The sequence below is a fragment of the Arvicola amphibius genome, chromosome 7 (genome assembly GCF_903992535.2).
Source record: "Arvicola amphibius chromosome 7, mArvAmp1.2, whole genome shotgun sequence".
NCBI lineage: Eukaryota > Metazoa > Chordata > Mammalia > Rodentia > Cricetidae > Arvicola > Arvicola amphibius.
This window is the reverse complement of record NC_052053.1, coordinates 21,454,002-21,476,739: the sequence shown is the minus strand read 5'-3', so window position 1 is coordinate 21,476,739 and position 22,738 is coordinate 21,454,002. Positions and strand designations below refer to the sequence as shown.

The window sequence follows — 22,738 nt, the reverse complement described above, 5'->3', positions numbered from 1 at the left end:
AAGCACCATAGAGTGCCCCCCTTGTCTGAAGCTTAAGTTCCCAAGGACAATATTTCTTTTTCCAAGGATGTTTTGTGTCTAACACCTGCCCCTGATAATGTGACTAAGAGAAGTTCTCATACTGTGCCAACTGATGACACATGACCTTCTGATTTGTTCTTTGTTTGAATACTATATAATGAAAACATGAATTCAGTAAAATTGCAGCAGCATATTCAATCTTATTGAGTGTGTCTGTCTGTCATTTCCTCGCCAATTCCTGATTTCTCCTAGCCTTCACCCCTGTTCTCCCGTGGTCAGTGGTCTCCAAGAGAGACGGTCCGTGGCAGTAAGGTCTGCTGGGCGGTGGTGGCACACGCCTTTAATCCCAGCACTCCGGGAGGCAGAGACTGGCAGATCTCTGTGAGTTTGAAGCCAGCCTGGTCTACAAGAGCTAGTTCTAGGACAGGCTCCAAAGCCACAGAGAAACCTTGTCTCGAAAAAAAAAATTAAAAAATAAAAAAAGAAGGTAAAGTCTAAGTGAACAGTTCTATTCATATGGAAACAGAAAAGGGACACAAAAGAGAAATGGGGTTGAATAATATTAAAGCATGCTGTGCACATGTATAAAAAGATCACAACAAAACCCATTGTTTCACACAAGTTTCATATGGAAATCAAAAATTAGCAAAAGACAGAAAGAAATGTCAATCACATATTTTTTTTTGTATCCTGGAGTAGAAACCAGTTCATGGGCAGCAAAAATGATTCAGTGGTTAAAGCACTGGCCATGCAGACCTGATAACTTGAGTTCAGTCTTCTGAATATGCAAGGTGCGGGGAGTGGGCCAGCTTCCAAAAATTGTCCTCTGACTTCTACACACATGTCATGGCACACACACACACGCACACACGCGCACACACACACACACACACACACACACACACTCAAAGTTCTTTTAGCCCTTTTTCTTTCTTTCTTTTTCTTAGTTAGAGAGGGTCTCACCACATAGTCTAGGCTGGCCTTGAACTTACTGTGCAGTGCAGACTGGCCTCAAGCTCAGAATCTTCTGGCTTCAGCTCCTGAACACTGAGATTGCAATTATATGTTACCACATTTGCCTTGTGAAAAAAAATAAAAACCTTAAAAGATGATTATTTGCCAGGATGGCAAGCATATCCCAATACTCAAGAGGCAGAGGCAAGAGGGTCATGAGTTCAAGGCCAATGAAAAGAAAATTATATGTAACAAGACAGATTTTAAAAACATTGCAGTGAGGAGTACATGCTATACAACACCACTTTAAACTCTAAAACAAATCACACATGCACACATACATGTTCACATATATTTCACTGATGGAAGATCATTGCCTTGGTGGTTCATTGTGAACTTAAGTACAATTCACTATGCAGAAGCATAGCAGAATTTTTTGAGTTGTTATTGGTGTTCTATATATTTATTGTGGTAGTGTTTTGTCAAGATTCATCATACGGTACACTCAAAATGGGTTCAGCTTACTTAAATCATGTTTGTTTTTAATGCTTTTAGGATCTTCAAACATATAAGTCTTCTTGTCTCTTGCTCTCTCTCTCTCTCCCTCCCTCCCTCCCTCCCTCCCCCCCCTCTCTCTACTTTTTCGAGACAGGGTTTCTCTGTGGCTTTTGGAACCTGTCCTGGAACTAGCTCTTGTAGACCAGGCTGTCCTCGAACCCACCTGTCTCTGCCTTCCAAGTGCTGGGATTAAAGGCGTGCGCCACCACTGCCAGGCCTCCCTCTCATTTCTACCCCCACACTGCACCCTACATATTGGAGTGGGGAGGGACCTGTCAATACCAATTGTGTGATCCTATCCTACAACCTTATTGATAAACCTTGGTTTACTTATCTGCATTTCATTGAAACTTTTAAGTTTTCACAAAGCAGAAAATATGCCCTGAACACAGCAGAAACTAAAATTTAACATCAAATACAAAATATATTTATCTGACTCCTCCATCCATCCTACCACAAAGAAGACTTGAGAAGATTCAGAACACTTAAAACCAAGAAAAAATTTCACTGAAATAATAAACTCTTTAAAAGCAAACAGCAAAACCTGGATTGCTACATATCCAATAGGAATACTCCACACCAGCACTATCATCTTTCAGGTTACACCCAATGTGGTTTTAAGAACACTGTTGCATAAAGAATTATATTTAATATGCTTCCTAAAACTTATAAGTTGCCAACAGCTCACATCACTCATTGTGTAGTGTACACTGTGTCTTGGTGGAAAGGAACTTTTCTGCTCATTTGCTATTCTCTGAACTCGGTCAGTCTAGTAACTGGATGCATGAATGGGTTATTACCAGCCCTACACACATGTTCAAAGCCTTCAAATGCAGTGGCACACTGCCTTCATAATAAATCCCTTTCCTCTTTCTAAGGAGCTCAACAGACAGCTGCTATCAGATACAAGGTCTGATGCTGTGCCTAATAAGTTATAATAGTAAAATTTTCATTAACTCAGCTTTACAATTGGGAATGTTAAAAAAGGACTGCTGCCATTTAATTTTTAAGAACTGTTTGTGAATAATTTAAGGAATACTTTCTGTTCAAAATTCAAAATTGGTTTTAATTGTTATACCTAATTATAGGTTTTTAGTTATGCAGTTTGTATTATAAATAAATATAGATCCAGCACAAGGAAAAGAAAAAATAGGAAAATATTTACATTTTAAAGTACAGTGAATTAATTTAATGTACAAAGCCAATAGAATAATTGTTACTTTTGCCAGATGGTATTTTACATTTTGATAAAAAGATATATTCTTAATCATATATGTCAAGGAAAAGCGACCATATGTTGTTAAACACTTCCAATTTGTCATTTACTTTAAAAGGCACTTACTGATATTGCCACGATTTTTGATGATGTGGTATAAGTGTTCTTGATGTCAATTAAATTTAATCTTTCCAAGTAATTTTTTTTCAGTTCTCTTCAACTGTTTGAGCAAATAATTCAATAAAGAATTGTCTTAACATCTTCTAAGAAAAAAGACATTCTATAGGTGACAATTCAAGTTACCAGTGAGTAAGACTTTCTCTGCTTGCAAGAGCCTCTGGAACTTTATTTCTTGTGTTCTAGGAAAACAAGCAGAATGTACAGAGTAACTCAAATGATTCATATTTACTTGCCTTACATGGAGGAACCCAGGATAGTCTAAAGATTAGTTTTTAAAAGTGGTGATTATATTACAAAATAATTTTCCAATTTATAAAAAGATTTTTATTGAAAAAGGTGTTACAGATTACACAGAAAATAACACTTAACCTACTTGAAGCAGCATTAGGCACCTGGTATTAGGTAATTATTAAAGCAAACATTATCTGTGCCTTCTTCCCCTGTCATCCTTTTCCCCTGTCTTTTCTCATCCTCTAGGACTCTATGGAAAGTTTCTTTGGGGAGTAGGGTATTAGCTACATGTACATGCAAGTTTCTGTTGTCTGTGTATATATAAACTCCAGGAATGGAATTTTTATTGTTTTATGACTCAATCGCTATCTATTTTTCAGTTGATGGATATTTGAATAATTTTCTATTACTTGCTACTATGAGCTTCTGTGAATGCTCCAAGTGTCCTCTTTTGCATCTCATCAAAAGGGCTTATGAATATACCTACAAGTAAAACTGATAGATTGTAATATATGTAATATGAATTTTATTATTATAAATGTTAATATTTATTTATTATACATGTATAGATATATTACAAACACGGAAATATATTAATATTTATTATATAAGTGCACATTTATAAATATATAATATCATATAAACATTATATTATACATATAATATAATACATATATATGTGCCAGACCTCCTTAGCCTTATTCTCCAGGGAAAGGCGAGTGTGCTATCTGTCCATTCCACAGCCCCACAATGCAGGACAATCACACGTGATAGGGAGTCAAGTCAAAGCAGGAACTCAGTTTATTACTGTGAGTGTCAGCTTATATAGGTTAAGTGACATCGTGTGATGTGGGGTACCTCCAGCCAATGAGAGACAGCCAAGCCCTCCCTCTGGCTGGAGGGGCGTCTACTTAGATTTTGCTGTCTCATCCACACTTGGTAGCTTTGAGACTATCCTTCAAACTCAAGCCAGGTTTTTCTCTGTCCTACAGGCCTCGAAGTACAGGCCCTGAGATAATTTTGGCCCAACATATATGTACATATATCTGTGGTGGTCTGAATAAAAATGGCCCTCATAGACCTATAGGCATTGGCACTATTAGGAGATATGGCATTGTTGAGGTAGTCATGGCCTTATTGGAGGAAATATGTCACTGAAAGCAGGGTTTTGAGGTCTCAGAAGCTTAAGCCAGGCCTAGTGGCTCAGTTTTTCCTCCTGTTGCCTGTGGATCAAGATATAAAACTCTCATCTCCTTCTCCAGAACCATGTCTGCCTGTGCGCTTCCATGCTTCCCATCATGATGATAATGCACTAAACCTCTGAAACTGTAAACCAGCCCCAATTAAACGTTTTCTTTTATAAGAGTTGCCGTGGTCAGCTGGGTGGTGGTGGCGCACGCCTTTAATCCCAGCACTCGGGAGGTAGAGGCAGGAGGATCTCTGTGAGTTCAAGGCCAGCCTGGTCTACAAGAGCTAGTTTCAGGACAGGCAACAAAGTGACACAGAGAAACTGTCTCAAAAAAACCAAAAAAAAGTTGTCTCTTTACAGCAATAGAAACCCCAACTAAGACAATATATACTATTATATATTATCAATATATAATTTAGTAGATATATCAAATTTATGCTGAGAAAAGCCTAAGTTATTAAAATATTTTAAATTCCATATTCTGTAGGTTTTTGAAACACTTGAAGGTTACCTATCTAAAATATAGGTCTGTATTACCTTGAAAACCTAACTAACATGACTATAAGTTTGATAGATATGGATGACTATTAGTCTGTATTTCTTCATTTATCTTAAATAACTTTTAAGGACTAAAACTTCATATTGCATAATTAAGCAAGCTGTATAGTTATGAGCTGTGTAGGTAATACTTTAAGCAAAAATAGAAATAGATGTGCAGTATAAGGACTATTGTTATTACCTTAAATTTGTATCAATATACAAAAATCCTTTAAACAAGAATAGTAACATACATACAGTACAACAAAATTAACTTTAAATTTACATCATTATACCAAAATCCATGCCAATGCAAAATATCTGAGACTAATAATTGTCTTTTTATCCTATATTCTTATATTTACCTAAATCTAACAAACATCCATAACCCACCAAATAACCAAGATCATCCATACCCCTCAACTCTTGGGGATGTAGACACTGTTTTTTTCCAAACTGCTTTCTGTTGGTTGTGGATGAAGCATCTTTAGGGTCCCTGATAAAATATTTAGATAATGACCAAGTTCTTGGAGGACCAGTGGTAACTTTTGTTGATAGATATCACCTGTCAAGTTCTAGAACATCTCCCTTGAACAAAGCTGGTCCATCTTAACCTGAAACAAATCCACAGCCTCTTGTTTCCTCCAAGGCTGCTGGTGTCTCTCTTGACTCTGCCCTTCTTTCCTTGTATTCAGTATGCAGTTTTTTGTCTTACTCCTACCTTTTGGGATCAGGGATATTTAAAACAATTGAAAATTAAACATGGGCAAATTTCAGTACTCACTGGAATTCCCTCCAGTGAGTCTGATTTGGTCTGATTGGAATTATTTGTGTCAGTGGAGAGCCTTGTCTTAAGAATTATTCCTAATATATGGAGGTCTCCACTGAGGGAGTCTGCTTTTTCCATGGGCCCTTTACCACGTGCTGGAAAATGCCCTTCTTGCACACTCTCCACCAGGCAAAGACTGGCTTTTGTCACAGAGAGTTCCCTTTTTTTTGCATTATGTCCATAGGGCTATAGAACCATTCATGTTTATTTTTGTTGATTTTTTGGGCTTTCCTAAAGTTGTGATCATGCCATGAAAGTCTGACTCACGCAGCTAAGTCGGGCTTAGCTGAGGTGAAAATTGCATGACCAGAGACATCTGTCACTCATTTTTTACGACCCCATTTTGACTCAAGAGTTGACCCAGTGGATGCACTGTGACAGACATGAGTCCCACAATTGGGCATAGACTTTTAAATGGGTTCTTGCAATTCAAAGCTGATTCCTCAAATGCTCTTGGGCGGCCTTTTACAAAACTAATTTTAAATTAAGACTATCTAATACCTAAAGTACAAGCAAACAAGACTCCAAAAGCCTGTGGTTTCTAAATGTATGCCAGGAAAGCACAGACACATGGATAACCTCCATTTTGACCTCTCCAATATCTTGGGTAAGTATTCTTTGTGCTAAGTATTCTATGTACTAGTATTCTTTGACTTATTAAATTATTCCTTTTAATCTTCTTATATTTACTAGCATTGGTAAACTGTAACTAATTGGATAAAATACATGTCTAAATTTAGCTTATATACCCAGTTTAAAATAACAGGTAATGGTACCCAGTTCTCAAGTGCCTTTACAGATCTGAGAGTATGGCATTTAACAAAAGAGCTTCTAACACAGAGACATGCCAGCTCCCACAACATTCTATAGCTCCTCCAAGAAGACGCATGGTTGTAAAAGGCCTTCTGCTTCCAGACTTGCCTTTGGGTTTGGCAAAGCCACCCACACAACAAAAAGCGGTCTTTCACCCCTTCATCTTCTCATTCTACCAAGACAGGTAAACTAAATTTCCCCCCTTCACAGAAAAATCTTTGGGCCGCTTGTACTCAGCAGCTAACGGCAAGCACTGCTTCTAGGCTGATGGTTTCCAAGAACTAAGGAGAGACTCAGGATTGCCTGCATAGCTAAAAAAGCTGTCTCAGTTTTGCTTATTTATCCCTTCCAGAACTGTCTAATGGCATTTGATAACCTAAGGTACTGGTAGCTCATTACTTCATTTATTAAGTTTCCTGCTAAAAATACAGACAGGTGTGCCTCTTTCACAGGCTTCATGGTTCAAGATTAACAGGTTTCAGGTATATCTTAAAAAATCGAAAGTTCCGAATTCCCTTTAATTGTCTTCTAAAATGTACATAAGTCCTGCTGCTGTATCAAAAATCAGGTCTGGAAAAAACAAAAACTAAGAACCTCCAGAGCCTATTTTAACCCCACCTATTTTCAAACATATTTTACAGGTTACCCCTGCTGTCTAGGCCAAGACCAACTTACAAAACATTCTCCAGACAATGCCAACCTGCACCAGCTCCTGGGACTTCACCATTGGTACCAACTGTCCTTGATCAATGACACCTACCAACTAAAATCTGGTTTTATCCGCTATTATGTCCCAATTATACACCCAAGCCTCACCTGTACAACCAGGACACTTCTTTGTCCCATTCTTTCTGGCAGTTAATGACTTCCCATGGCTAGCCCCATTCATAGGGCCAATAATAACAATCTTTTTTCTCCTAGCCACCTGCCTTCTCATCTCCCTCAAAAAACAGCTGCCTGAGGACGCCAGGATGACAGGTTTTTTAATGTGTATGTTAATGGGTTTTCTTTAAAATCAGTGGCCCATGTTCAAATTGCTGATTCTTTTATTCCACTGCTTAAACCTACTGTTAAGACCCACTAGATAAAGTTCACACCTTAGCTGTTTTGTTTTTCAATTCCAAAATTTGTTTTTAAAATAGTTGTTTTAAAAACACTTTTTTATTTTAGACAGAGTATCGTCATGTAGCCCTGGAACTCAGTGTGTTAACTAGGTTGGCTTGACACTATCAGAGATCTGCTTAAAGGTGTGCACCACCATGCTAGTTTGTTTCCCTCCCTCCCTCCCTCCCTCCCTCCCTCCCTCCCTCCCTCCCTCCCTCCCTCCCTCCCTCCCTCCCTCCCTCCCTCCCTCCCTTTCTTTCTTTGTTATTATCAGGCAGGGTTTCTCTGTGTAGCCTTGGCTGCCGTGGAACCCACTCTGTAGTCCAGGCTGGCCTAACTCACAGAGATCTGCCTCCTCTGCCTCCTGAGTGCTTGGTTTAAAGTCATGTGACACCAAGCCCTGCTAGTTATTTCTTTTTAATTTTTGGTGTAACGTTCCTCTCTTACTTCCTTCCAGTTCTTCAGACATTGTTCCATTAATTTTTTTGAACAAACTTGAAAAAGTTATTTTCAGGGGCTGGAAAGGTGGCTTGGTAGTTAAGAGCATTTGTTGCTCTTCCAGAAGATGAGTTCTGTTCCCAGCACCCATGTCAGCTGGCTCACAACTGTCTGTAACTACAGCTTCATGGGATCTGATGCCTTTTTTTTTTTCTGAAAGAACTTGCACGGAAGTGGTATTTGTTCATGAGAGACCCACACCTCAGCAGAACTGAAGCCATAGCACAAAGACCTGAGTGTTATGATTATCTTTCCTGTCAGTACCTGTCCCTTTAAGAGACAAGCTCCTCCCACTCCCAATCATTCCCTTTCCTGGAAAGCTTGTCTTTTTTCTCGGTTTCTCTCTCTCTCTCTCTCTCTCTCTCTCTCTCTCTCTCTCTCTCTCTCTCTCTCTCTCTCTCTCTCTCTCCTCCCCTCCTCCCTTTCCTCTCTCTCTCCTCTCCTCCCTTTTCTCCTCCCCTCCCTTCCTCCCTCTACAACCCCCTTTAATAGAACTTCATACTCAATCTCCATCAGTAAGGCGTATTCTGTTTTGTGCCAGGGTCACTAGCACAGTTTCTTTCACTGAGCCCAATGCAGCTCCCTCCCTTGCCCCTGGCCTTAGCCCTAGTTACAGAAAGAACCATAAGCACCTCCCCCCACAGGGAGAGGCCAATCAGAAATGGACAAACAACTTCAGCCATCCTTCTGTTGAGAATAAAATGTTGCAGCTCCCCTAGACCCAAGGTAGTCAATCAGCTCAGTCCCAGTACTCCTAACCAGGGTTTGAGCCAATCTCAAGTCTGTAACTATGCAGTTTTAGAGTCCCCCAAATGCCCCCCCCCTTGTCTACCACAATAACAGCCCTCAGCCCTTGTTGCCTGAGGTCTCTCCTGCTCAGCTGCTGTTTCAGATAGACAGAGAGGCCAAAGTTAACTCGCAACAAAGACTTTAAAGACTCTTTGTTTTTGCATCAGATAAGGTTTCTTGGTGGTCGGGAGCTGGAGAGATGGCTCAGTGGTTAAGAGCATTTTCTGCTCTTCCAAAGGTCCTGAGTTCAATTCCCAGCAACCACATGGTGGCTCACAACCATCTGTAATTAAGTCTGGTGCCCTCTTCTGGCTTGCATGAATACACGCAGACAGAATATTGTATACATAATAAATAAATTTAAAAAGAAAAAGGTTTCTTGGTGGTCTTTTGGGGGTCTAGACTTCGGGCACAACAATTCCCATGTACATACTTACATACACATAAATAAAAATAATAAAAATAAACATTTAAGAATTTTACCCTAGTACTATAGAAGCGTGTGTGTGTGTGTGTGTGTGTGTGTGTGTGTGTGTGTGTGTATGGAGTTTAATGGAGTTACCCCACAATGGCGGGGCAGTACCCAATTTGACACGTTAGTTAATAAAAACCCAGATCCAGCAATTTGCTACCTCATTTTGAGTTGTTGACCAATAGAGTCAACCCCCAAGCTTATAGGTTATTACCGATACTCTGGGCGATGCCCCAGAACCTGATGGTCTGATACTATTGCTGACTCAAAGAACACAGAGAAACCAAGCTGGTGCTCACCTGGAAGCTCCATCCCTATTGGCTAACTTTCATGGTGCTGGGAGGTGCAATGCATGACACCAGAGGAGAAAAATAATCGTCTGTCTCACCCAGCTCTGAAACCTTGCAAACTACAAATACAATTGGCCCGACAAGACATGCCCACTGACGCAATAGGGGCACAAATGTCATGAGAGTCACCAACACCTTCTGACTGTATCTAAGGTCTGCTCCATGAGATGGAACCGGTATCTAGCACTGTTAAAGGAGCCAAGATCTGTGGCTAGATAGGCCATAGGCCTTAAGAAAGAACTCAACACTGTTATTTTGCTAAATGGACATCGTATTAAAATTACTCCTAGTAACATTTCTACATCAGTAGATCAGAACATATCTTACCTTTCACCAGAGAATCTTCTTGTGTAGATGCCAGTTGACACAAAAGTCTCTCAGTGGGTCAATGTGCAGAGAATAGGAGACTGTTGAGTGCTCAGTCTAAAGTCAAACATTCATATCCCACCCTTTCCTCCAAGGCTCAGGGATCTTTTCAGAAGATGTATGAACTAGAGGCAGTGGATAACATCAAGAAAACAGTATTTTCTTGACACAGCAGGGCAGTTGCACGTATGAACTCATAGGATTGAGTCTGCATGTACAAGATCTAAGCAAGCTCAAGCCCCACAGAATTCAGCATCGAGGTGAGATGGTAGGTACCAAATCCCACCATTAGCTAAGAAGCTATTAATAGCTGCAGAGAGAGCGGGAAGAGTCAGTTCTCTTTATTCTCTTTAATTATATGATCCTTGTAGGTGCAGCCACAATCCCAGGACTAGTTGGAACAACACCAACTAGACTAGATGGGGAAGAGTGGCTCCAAGTTGGGTCAGAAGAGGGGGAAAGTTTGAGATGGGGATGAGTTGGGCGTGTGAATATATTTCAACAATGTTTAAACATTTTATATGTATGTCAGTATATGCTGTGTGCACAGTGTTCCCTGGTGGATATAAGAGGTCACTGGACCCTCTGGAGGTGGAGTTACAAGCAGCTGTGTGTGAGCGGCTCATTGTGGATGCTGGAACATGAACTAGGATCTTAGCTGCTGAGCCAGTTCTCCAGCCCCTGAAATAACTATTATTTTCAGATAGGGGCTTTCTATGTCGGCCAGGTCTTAATTTTTTTGTTTTTAGATTTACTTTAAAGTGTGTGTGTGAGAGGGAGAGGGAGAGGGAGGAGAGGGAGAGGGAGAGAGAGAGAGAGAGAGAGAGAGAGAGAGAGAGAGAGAGAGAGAGAGAGAGAGAGAGAGAATGTGAATATGTACCCATGGGTAGCACACTCAAAGGTCAGAGAGGTCAAGTCTTTGGAGCTGGACTTTCAAACTGTTATGGGCAGCCCATCCTGGGTGCCAGAAAACGAACTTGGCTCCTCTTCAGCTGTAGTGCAAACTGTTAATCACTGAGCTATCTCTCCAGGCCCAGTAACTCTTCATTCTTAGTCTTTCTTTCTTGAGTTTCACTAAAGGGGCACAATTCCGTAATCTGTTCTCTTCCTTCATCCAATAGTTCCATTGTGATATTTGTTTTACGAATGCGTTTTTTTTTTTTTTTTGGTTTTTTTTTTTTTCTGCTGTTAAGAAATGCTTTAAAGATGAATCTCAGGATATTTGAGAAAGTGAGAGCAGTCCATATACACGGTGAGAGACCTAAATGGAGAAGATGTGCTAGAAACTGTCAATATCTCTTTATCTCTTGGGTAACATTGCTTTTTGAGTATCTAACACAGAGCAAAGATGAAAAGGTCGTTTATTGTTAAATAGTAATTTTTTTCAATACTGTAAACAGCAGCAACACTGGGAAAACGTCAATTTCCTGGAGATCTCTAATCCTTTTTAGGCAGTGAAGGCAAGAAGGGGTAAACTGAGACGGAAAAAGCCTGTTTATCGCAGCCTTGGCTTCTCGAAGTGACCACTGTAAGTTTAATTCAAGTTTTTACTTTTTGAGGAGGGCCGCGATGGCGAAGGACAGTGCCAAGGAGACAACGGCAAAGAGCAGAACCAAGGAGATGCAGAGCCCCTTGAAGCAAAAGCCACCAAAGTTTCCAAACCCGGGAGAGAGAGAGGCATGAAGTCAGCTTGGCGCCCAGAGAAAAACAGGAGGGCGGAGCCGCCTGCCCGACTTCCGCCTCCCGGGGCCTGGGCGAGCGGCGGCCCGCGCGTGCGCCGTGCGCTCCCCTCCCCCATCCCGCTCCACTCCCCGGCGGTCTCCAATTGGCGGTGCGGGAAAGGAAGCCGTAGGGGAGCCGGGAACCCGGAAGTACTTGTCGGCAGAGGCCTGGGCGACTCTTTTGAATGGAATCGGGCTGATTCATCGCCGGTTCTCGGAGCCAGGTCCTTGTTGAGTGTGAGGCGCTGCTCTCGCCGCCGGGTTGCCGCAAGGCCAGGTAAGGTGCAGACCGCGACCTCCCTGCTGGCGGCCTCAGCCGAACCCCGAGGCGGGCCCGGGAAGGTCCGGGAGCCAACCGCGCTAGGCCGCGCAAGCCCCGGGCTTTCCTGAGTCACGTTGCCCGGCCAGGTTGCTCGTGGAGTCCGTGGCCTGATGGGTCTCTGGCAGAGTCCGGTTTGGATGTCATCTCCTTGCAAACATTTCTGCGTCCCTCTAGCTTGGGAGCCTTTTTCCCCATCAAGTAGCAGAACCCTGTTTATGGCCTGTTTGTGTTCGTCTTCAGCCCTCCCGTGTTGAAAAACTTGTATACCGTCTGAGGAAGCAAAGGAGAGAGGGTGGGCTGAGCTAGTTTCAAGAGAGTGCGTGTTTTCTTCATCGTTTGTACTTTAGGTTTAAAAACCTTCAGAGAGGCATTGCTTTTAATCCTGAATATTTTTAAAATAAAGTTTGGTTATTCCTGCTGTGCCATTGCTTGCAGTATTTGCCCCATTTGGGTGTTGGTCTGTGGGTTGGTTACAATTCTTTTTTTTGAGTAGAGCAGAAACCAACTACCGCTGCTGTGGTTTATTGGAACTCTGTTTTTCTGTGAATCGAGCTCATTGTCAAAAGAATAACGTCAACATTTCAAAAGTCTTAAGAAATTGTATTAATTTATTTGGAGACAAAGTCTCTATATTTCTGTTTGATCTAGAACTAATTATGTACACCATGCTGGCCTGCCTCAGTTTCCCAAATGCTGCAATTACAGGCTGGCAATCCCACCTCAGCACAGAGTGAAAATGATTGGAACTGAAATGACAACCAAGTTCCATTTCGTGGTGAACACTTTTAATCCCAGCCCTCTGGAAGCAGAGGCAAGTTTATCTTTTTGAGTTCAAGGCCAGCTTGGACAAACTGAGTTCCTGGTCATCAGGGCTGGCTACACAGTGAGGCCCTGTCTCAGGACAAAAAAATAAAAACCCAAGCATTAATAAATATTTGCCATAAAAGGCTTTAAAATTAGCAAATAAATACAGTTCTAGTGTGATCACCCCCAGCGCTTGGAGGAAAAGGTGGGGGAACAGCCGGAAGTTTGGGGAAAGTGGTTATAGGCAGTCCAGGACAAAGGGAAAGACCTTGTTATGTAACTTCAGATAAAAGCATGTGTAGTAGCTGGGCGGCGGTGGCGCACGCCTTTAATCCCAGCACTCGGGAGGCAGAGGCAGACAGACGGATCTCTGTGAGTTCGAGACCAGCCTAGTCTACAAGAGTGAGTTCCAGGACAGGCTCCAAAGCCACAGAGAAACCCTGTCTCAAAAAACAAAACAAAACAACAAAAAAAAAGCTTATGTAGTGGTTTTTTTTGTGTGTGTGTGTGTGGTGGTGTTTTGTTGTTGTTTTTGAGATGGCATCTCCCCACACAACGCAGGTTAACCTCTAACGGCTGTGATCCCCCTGCCTCAGCCTCTCCAGTGCTGACATTGTAGGACTGTGCCTCAACACTGAGCCCTTGTACTGCTGCAAGCACATTGTAAGTAAATCAACAAGACAAGCGCTTCCTATGTTGAAAACGGAAAGTCAGAGAAGATAATTACTGTAAGGGTGGCCTTCTTGCCTGTTAGCTCACAAAGTGGTTCATTTTTAATGTTTGAATTGTACAATTTGGAGCCTAGAGAGATAGCTCAGTGGTTAAGAGTATTCAGCGGCGCACACCTTTAATCCCAACGATCAGGAGGAAGCAGAGGCAGGCAGATCTCTTGAGTTAGAGGCCAGAATGGTCTACAGAACAAGTTCCAAGACAATCAAGGCTACACAGAGAAACCTTGCCTCAACAAAACAAAACAAAACCCAAAAAAGACCACTTAATGCAATTGCAGAGGATCCAGGTTCTGTTCCCAGCACCGTATCCAGTGGCTCACAGCTGATTGTAACTCTAGCTCTGCAGGTGTCTCCAGACATCTGTACAGATGTGCAGATACCCACCCACCTACACGGACGGAATTAAAAATAATACAAATAAATTATCTGGCTTAAACAAAGTGCAAAGTTTGTATATGTACAGATATTAAGATGTACAGTGGTTCATAATTAACTATAGTTTAGGTATACTTGGTGAAAACTGAAAGTTGTCTTGAATTTGTCTAAAATAAAATTAAATCTTGTCAAAAGAAAAAATTTTGAAGTCATGATCTTTTATTTTAGTCTCACCTATTGGGATTGTGACGTCCATCCCAGCCTCACCTCCTGAGATCTTTGGTAGTAATGCATTGCTGTTCTAGTTAAAAAGCTGGATTTTGACCACAGTGTCTGGATTCATCGTCTTTTTAGACTTACCATATAAACCTTACATTAGTATAGTACATAGATTCAGAATCATTCATTTGAAAATGAGTAAGAAGCAGCAATTGTGCCTTTTTGGTTTTCGTATTCCAGCAGTGTTTTGATATTCAGGGTCTGCCTGGGAAGGCCGTGCCTGCGTAATGAGGTCCGCACGCCATGTCTGCTTGTGATGTGCTCTCCGTAGTCTTGCCGCGATACCTTGGTGTCCTCATCTGTCTGATGAAAGCATTGGGTTGAATGATCTTTATCAGTTTTGAGAGAGCTGTAGCAGTGAAAGCATTTATTGAGTTCCCAGGATATTCCTTCCAAGCTCTGTTATAGACACTTTCTCTCTATTGTGACAGCAGACTTGACAAGGTTATATATTTTTTTTTGTTTGTTTGTTTTTTTGCTTTTTCGATACAAGGTTTCTCTGCAGCTTTAGAGCCTGTCCTGGAACTAGCTCTTGTAGACCAGGCTGGTCTCGAACTCACAGAGATCCGCCTGCCTCTGCCTCCCGAGTGCTGGGATTAAAGGCGTGCGCCACCACCGCCCGGCCAAGGTTATATATTTTGTAGATAAACTTTAGTGTCTAATTCTAGAAGAAAGTAACTTGTTCTACATAATATAGTAGGTAGATGGTGAAATCTGGATTCAGATATAAGTTGATTGGTTCTAGAGCCATTCTTAACTCTGTATTTTCCTATTGCATATTTAAATTTTGAGCACACAAGGTAGTACTTTGCAAATGTTTTATTTAAATGTTATAATTTGTGACATTGCAGTAGATAGCTATATTTCTTCTAAGACTAAATTCTTAGTCTTCTAAGTGGGGGCTGGAGTGGATTCTTGTTTTCTAACTTTTAAAATGTTGGTTCACTGAAAAAAAGAGACAGACAGACAGGGTTGGAGGAGGGGAGAAAGAATCTGGACAGCCTGCAGCATTCAGTCCACTGACTGCCAAGAATCCCACAACTGTAGACCACCATGTGGGTTTGGTGCTCAGACTAATCAGGCTAGGCAGCAAGCTCTTCCCTGTATAGCCACCTTGCTGTTGGTTCCCAATCTTCCTTTAAAGTTTTGTAGTTCCAGTGAATACTCAGAAGGTAGAATTGCTGCAGGTGTGCGACCAGCTTGGTCTGTGGCAAGGTTCAGGCCAGCCAGGGCCACTTGTTGAGACCCTGAATTGAAAATCAAAAGGTGGAAAAATTCTATTTAAAGAATTTAATTTTTACTCTTTCTGCTTCTGATTCTACTGGAACAAAGTAAGGAAGAAGTTCCTACCTTCCACAGATTAGAGAATAGAGAATTGAAGCTGTAGAAATCTAGTGAGATCACAAATCTGAAGTAGCTCAAAAAGATTTACTATTAGTTTGAGAATGTTTGTTTACACAAGAATGAGAAGTGAAGCGGGAGATGATGATAAGCCTGCATGACTAAACACTGTGATTTTGTGTGAAGGATATGTGTTTTTAGGATCCCTAGGAAAAGTTCGAAAGGGTGAAAACTCCACATTAACACAGCTGTGAAGTCCTGCGTTCTCGGAGTCGTTTCACGCAGCACCTGGGAGAGTTGAGAACTGACTTAAAGTTAACGTGTACGTGCTCTAAAATCACTGCATTTTAGCCATGACACTGCCCGAGAGCTTGAGCAGGGAGTCCCATTTCAAGTGGATGCTTGTTTTGTACACTTTCCTATAAGGGTTCTAGATGTCACTGTGTGTATGTGTGTTATACATGTATGCGAAACACTTCATGTTGTGGTAATAAATGTGCTGAGCAAAGTTATCCTTTTGGAGTGGAGAGGGCCTCAGTGCTTACCAGCACTTGTTCATGCACAGGAGTCAGGTTTGGCCCCAGCTCCCACATGGCCTCTCACAGCCATTTGTAACTCTAGCTCTAGGGGATCTGGGGCACCAGGCATTTATGTGGTGCACATATATGCATTCAGGCAAAACACACACATAAAAATAAAGTAAATTGAAGAAAATATCAAAGTGACTCTCTTATGAGTGGGCTCTTAAATCCTCAGTTTTTTGACATGTGTAAGCTTAGTTTAGATCTATAAACCTTTTACATTGCTTCTATTTCTGAGAATTGAAGGTGTTTTCTTTTAGCCACGTGTGGTGGTGGCTCACACCTTTAATCCCAGCAGTTGGGAGGCAGGTACTGGTGGATCTCTGTCAGTTCGAGACCAGCTCAGTCTACAGTGTGAGTTCAAGAACAGTTGGGGCTACACAGAGAAACCCCATCTCCCAAAACAAAACAAAAGAAAAGAGTTCTTTTTTATGTTATGGTGCACCGTTTATCTTTTGAACCTCTTTGCTGAATTCTGAAAATTATGTTCCTGTCTCCCATGTGATGAATTCATTTCTGAGACACATTTGGTGTTCTGAGGTCCGTTAAGTGGCTTCAGAGTGAGAAAGAAGCTACTCTAGGATGGTGAGTGCTGATACTAAAGCCATTTTGTGTAGCAGGTAGCGTTCCTGGCTTATTACATGCCTACGATCGTGTTGAATGTGTTTCTGTGTGCACTGACTTCTTTCTTCTAAACGGCTCTGTGAACCGGTTGTTCTCTTTTTGTGGATGAGGACATTGCAGAGGAGAGGTAATTGACTGAGGGACGCACTGCTAATGAGTATTAGAACCGGTTTGCGTTTCTGGCCCTACAGCTGCAGGATGATAGCACACAACCCCCATATACTAAGAAAGGTCGCCATCGTTTATCTTATCCTGTGGACTGTTTTATTTCTTGCACTTTTAGATCATCTTGGTAATAACTTAAAGATAGAAAATAAAGGGATGGCAAAAATTATATTCGATTATATGTTATATTAATAAGGTGTGATTTAGTGGATAAATAAGTGATTGTTCTGTATTTTTCTGATTTTGAAAGTATAGGTAGCTCAGATGGGCAGCATCCTTTGAGTGTACCTAACCTGGACTGTCTGTCTCTGTGAAGATGAGTTTGATAGGAACTAGGTATAGTTCAGTCATAGAATGCTTGGAAAAAGCTCTATCCTTAGGGCTGCCAAAAATCCCAAAGTGTAAGTACACGTTTAGTAGGACTGTGAGTGTGCCACAGTAAAATTGTGATTTAACTGTTTTTGATGTGTAGTTGTGCAGCGTTTAGTTTATTCTCTTTGTTGAATCACTGTAGCACTACCTACCATTTCCAGAGCTTTTCATTTTCCCATTTGTAATACTTTTAAAAACATTGACAGCTAATGGTTTTGTTGAATGGAGGAGAGCCATCATATTTGCCTCAATTGTAAAACATTTTATTTTTAGATTTATAAATACCAATTAGAATTGACAAATGGAATTACATGAAATTAAAAAGCTGTACAGAAAAAAAAACCTTATCAGCAGAGTGAACAGACAGCCTGCAGAATGGGAGAACATCTTTGCCAGATATACTTCTGACAGGGGGTTAATATCTAGAATATATAAAGAACCACAAAAATTAAACTCCAAAACTTTACACCCTCCATCCCATACCCACAAACATTGTATACACACAAAATAAATCTTTGTTAAGAAAACAGCAGCCAATCAGTAATGAGTTGAACAGAGTTCTCAAAAGAATAAACACAAATGAGCAGTAGCTACTTTAAAAGGTTTTCAGCATTTTAGCCACCAGGGAAACAACGAAGTAAAACTACTCTAAAATCCCATCTCATCTCAGGCTGAATGACTATTAGAACCATAGCAATCCCTGATGAATGCCCGAGAGGAAGCTCTGCTGACAGCAGCAGGGAAATGGAACTAGTCTCACTGCTACCAGCACGGGAATGGACCATGGAAAGGTGTACAGTAGAATTTTATTAAATTGGAAAGAAAAAAATTGTGAAATTTGCGTGAAAATGAATGAAACTGGAAATTAGGATATTAAATAAGGTTACTCACCCAGGTTCATAAAGACAAATACCACGTGTTCTCTCTCATATGTTGATCCTAGTCAAATTTTTATAAATGTGTATTTGTGGGAGATTGGATAAAGAGCAGGAAGGTAGATGGAGTCTATCCGATGGGGGAAATGGAGCTTTAAGAAAGGAAGGGGGAGGGCAGTAGGACAAATGGAACGTGAAGGTGGGAAGGGAGTGCTGGGACGGGAATGGTGTCCGCAGGGAGGGGCTGGAGACTGGAAAGGCGGGATGGGATGGGTGGGGGAACCAGCAAAGTCAAGCATGATGGAAATGCTGTGTTTTAGTTTTCTTGATTTCCTCTAATAGACTTACTGTATTTTTCATATAAGTGGAATCACATGATGTCCCTATTGCTGTTATAATCCCCCTCCCCTGTTAAAAACATTTAGGGGAGAAAGGAATTATTTTTATCTTTCAAATTCAGATTGTAGTCCATGATCACTTCGGAGAAGTCAGGTTTGGAGTTTGAAGCACGTAGTCTCATGACGTCAACAGTTAGTAACAGAAATGAGTGTGTACCTAGTACTCAGCTAGCTTTCTCTATTCTTGCCCAGTCTGGGACCCCAAACCAGGGAATGGTATTGCCCTGTTTCTGGCTATGTTTTTCCATATAAATTAAGGCAATTAAGACAGTCTAGACAGTCCCCCCAAAATATGTGCCCTTAGGCCAACCTGATCTAGATAATCTTTCATTGAGACTCTTCTCAGCCCAGAGCCATTCTAGGTTATATGTCATCCTGGAAGTTAAAACCATCACACATGCTAGGCCTGGTTCACCCCACCCACCCACCCTCCTACCCACCCACCCTCCTACCCACCCACCCTCCTTCTCTTCTTCCTTCCCTCTCTCCCTTTTCTCCTCCCCCTTCCTTCCTTCCTTCCTTCCTTCCTCCCTCCCTCCCTCCCTCCCTCCCTCCCTCCCTCCCTCCCTTCTCTCTTTCCTCCTTCCTCCCTTCCTCCTCTCCCCCTTCATTCCTTTCTTCTTGTGCTAGGAATTGAGCGCAGCTTTTACACCAAGGCAAGCACTCAGTGGCTGGGCTACATTTCCAGTCCTTACATGTTTTCAGGTTCAGCCAGGTTGTAAAATGTATCATTACTTTGTTTTTTTAATAGCCAGGTAGTATTTCATGCATTCTGTTGTATGTCTGTATGATAGAATTTGTTTATTCACTGTGTGATGGGCATATGGACTACTGCCATATTTTGGGTATCATGAATAGTAATGCTATACACATGAATGTACATGTCTTATTTTAAAGATGTGTTTTAAATTTTTGTGGTATATATCTAGGAATAGAATTGGTGGGCTGTATGGTAAATAATTCTGTGTTTAATTTTTGAACAACTGCCACATTGTTTACAGAACTCCTTGGTTTTTGAGTTTGAAAAAATTTACTTAGGATAGTGTTATCTCGAAATTTATAACTTCAGATTTTGTTTATAGCAGTGCTTTTCAATTGTGAGTGATTTTGCCCTACTGAGGGACACTTAACAATGTTTGGAGACTTTTTTTTTATTGTCAATATGTTAGTCATTTCTGCTAACATATAGTGTGTAGGGGTCAAAGATATTTCTAACACTCTGTAATACATTAGACAGCCCCCACGGCAAAATTCAAGGTTCTGGATGTTATTAGTACCAAAGTTGATACTCTGATTTTTTACTGAATTTTACTGTCATCAGAGACAAGAGTGCCTGCTGCTTTGCATTCACTTGGGATCTGCAAAAAGAATGAAACTTTTGCCAGGCAGTGGTGGCGCACACATTTAATTCATTCCAGCACTGGGGAGGCAGAGGCAGGTGGATCTCTGTGAGGTCAAGGCTGCCTGGTCTACAGAGTGAGTTCCTCCAGAACAGCCAGGACTGTAACAGAGAAACCTGGTTTTGGAAAACCAACCAACCAAACAAACAAACAAAAACAAAAAAGAATGAAACTTTTCTCTCTCAGTGTTTATCCCTTTATGATTGTGGGTGGAAAATGTAAACTTGTAAATTTTGAAGTGTGTTCAGAGAGGGAAGTAAAGACATATTTAGTGTTTCTGGCCTTTGTTTTCTTGTGGTTTTTGACAGGGTCTTATTGTGGAACTTGGACTGGTTTCAAACTCAGGGTCTTCTGCATATTTTTGAAAGCAAAATCAATACTTTGGTCAACATAGTAGGAATTAAAGGATAATATTGTTGCTATAATTTATTTTCCTCTGCATTTTATACAGTTCTTAGTGCTTTACATTTTTTTTATTTTTCTCATAGTTGTGAATAATTAATGGGTGAACTAATTACAAGAATTGTGGAGGTTGTTTTCAAGATAAATAATACTAGTAGGGTCTTTTATGTACAAGTTTCAAAATTTGTATTGAACCTCTATGCAGATTATATAATAAAGTGATTCTTACTCTTTTTAAAACGTAAGTAAATATTATTTTTTGAGAGACTTCAAGGAATACTGAGAGCTATAAAATACCAGTCCTCAGAGTCAGTGGCAAAAATAAAATATATACACACAATGTAACAGAGTGATCTCTATGCCTAGCAACTGCATGGGTGGTAAATATATCCGTGCTCTCAAGAAATAATTGTTAAAAATCAGTGTTAGAGCTGTGATGTAAGAGTGTTTGTCTAGCATGGGTGAGGCCCTGTCCAGTCCCTAGCACTGGGGGAATGTTGACTTCTATTTCATTTGCAGAACTTTGCTTATTTTAAAGATTCTTTTGGGGAAGATAAAAAATAGCCTCAGTTCTCAATTCAGTACCTTTCTTTTTTAGGGGAGAGAGAGAAAAAAAAAAACTACTTGTGAAAAATTATACCTGCCAAAATTAGCAAGAATTGGAGTTAATAAGGAATTTGCCAAATTCAACAAATTGAAGCCCAACACTGTAAGAGTTATAGTTACTGAACAGGTAAGGTTTAAGAGTGTATTTTACCTTGAACTGTTGTTTTAGGATCTGATAGATGCTGTGTAAATGTATTATCTTTAACAGAAATCAAATTATGAATATGTGTGATAACCAGATTTTAGGAAGTTGTACGATTTAGAATATTTATCAATATATTTCATTTCCAAATGTTAGTATTTTTGTAAAATGTGTTCATCTTAAGTGTTTTAATTTGTTAAATATCTTTTCTTGTTTGCTGAGACATCTAGTTTTGTGAAAAACACAAATTTGACCTGCCAGATTTTTCTTTCCCTCTGCTCCCCACATCGCTCATGTATATTCACAGCATCTGGAGTCTGTGTAATATCATTAGAAACAGCACAGCGAAAGTAGATAAACCCACACAGCTGGGAATCGACTCTGGCCTAGAATGAATCTATGTGTATGTACTCTGAAATGTATGTTGTCACCTCTATTGGTTCTTTAGCTTTGTGAGATTGAAATGTTCCAAAATTTTTTTCTTTAGAATTACATTGTAGAGAAAGTATCTTTAATATTTTAAGATACACAAGATTGTTTAAAAGGGATTGTACTGAATCACTATTTGAGTTGAGGAACTTGATAGAGATGATATTTGTAATTATAATTAGGCAGATAAGTATGGTTGTGAAGATTAGATTTTGTCTGAAATACCAAATTTTCTTGCCTTTTCATTTATACAGATGAATTTATCTGTTGTGAATCTCACAGACATGTGTGAAAGAAAAAGTCAGACAAAAAAATCTGCGGTTCTGTTTTTATACCATTTTAAAGTAGCAGAACTGTTCTGTACCGTTAGCAGCCAGAATCCCATTTGCTTGGAGTGGTAGAGACTGGAATGGGGCTACCGAGGCATTTCACATGGCTTTTAATGGAGGTGATGGTTTCATCAGCCAGTGTCCTTGCTTGGGAAGTGTCCCGGCTTTGTCATTTGTGTGCCTTTCTGTGTGCAGACTTGACCAAGTTTTTGATGTTATGATTGCTGAATATTAGCAGGACTGAGTTGTTACCAACTGGTTCAACAAACACAATTGGGCAGAATTGTGATGATTTAAGTATGTTATTGGGGCTTAGTTTGCAATAGTTCTAATTGATAAAGCTTGAACAAAAACTAATCTCTTAACACTTAGTTTATCTTATAATTTGTGATAATCTAAGTATGCACTTAGTAAGAAGATGAATATAAGGCACAGTCGTAGTTTTTAAGTAAAAATACAGTTGCTTTGTTTTCATTTTTGGACTTAGTTGCCCTCCTATCCTTGAATAATTTGGTTCTTTATTCTGTATCCAAGGCCATGTAAGTACAACTACTATTTCTTTCCTCTTTGTTTTGTGAGCTTCTTGTGCTTATCAGTATCTTCTTTAGTTATTCCAGATGCTGAAGATAAACTCATATCTCAAAGTTGTAATAATTAACTCAGAAATTGTGATTGAGAATAGCAGCCATGAAGGAATGTGTATTTCTACATCTGAAATAAGTGTATCTATGTGGG

General features: G+C 40.4%; 1 protein-coding gene across 1 annotated transcript in view; it reads left to right on the top strand.

Annotated features, from left to right (window-relative positions):
• Positions 1-11,946: 11,946 nt before the first annotated feature.
• The window catches only part of Psmd14 (proteasome 26S subunit, non-ATPase 14), an 80,603-nt gene continuing 69,811 nt past the window's right edge, over positions 11,947-22,738 (top strand). The window contains exons 1-2 of the mRNA XM_038336890.1: positions 11,947-12,105; positions 21,096-21,230. The gene's annotated coding sequence lies outside the window, so the exon portion shown is untranslated. The remainder of the gene's footprint in view (positions 12,106-21,095; positions 21,231-22,738) is intronic.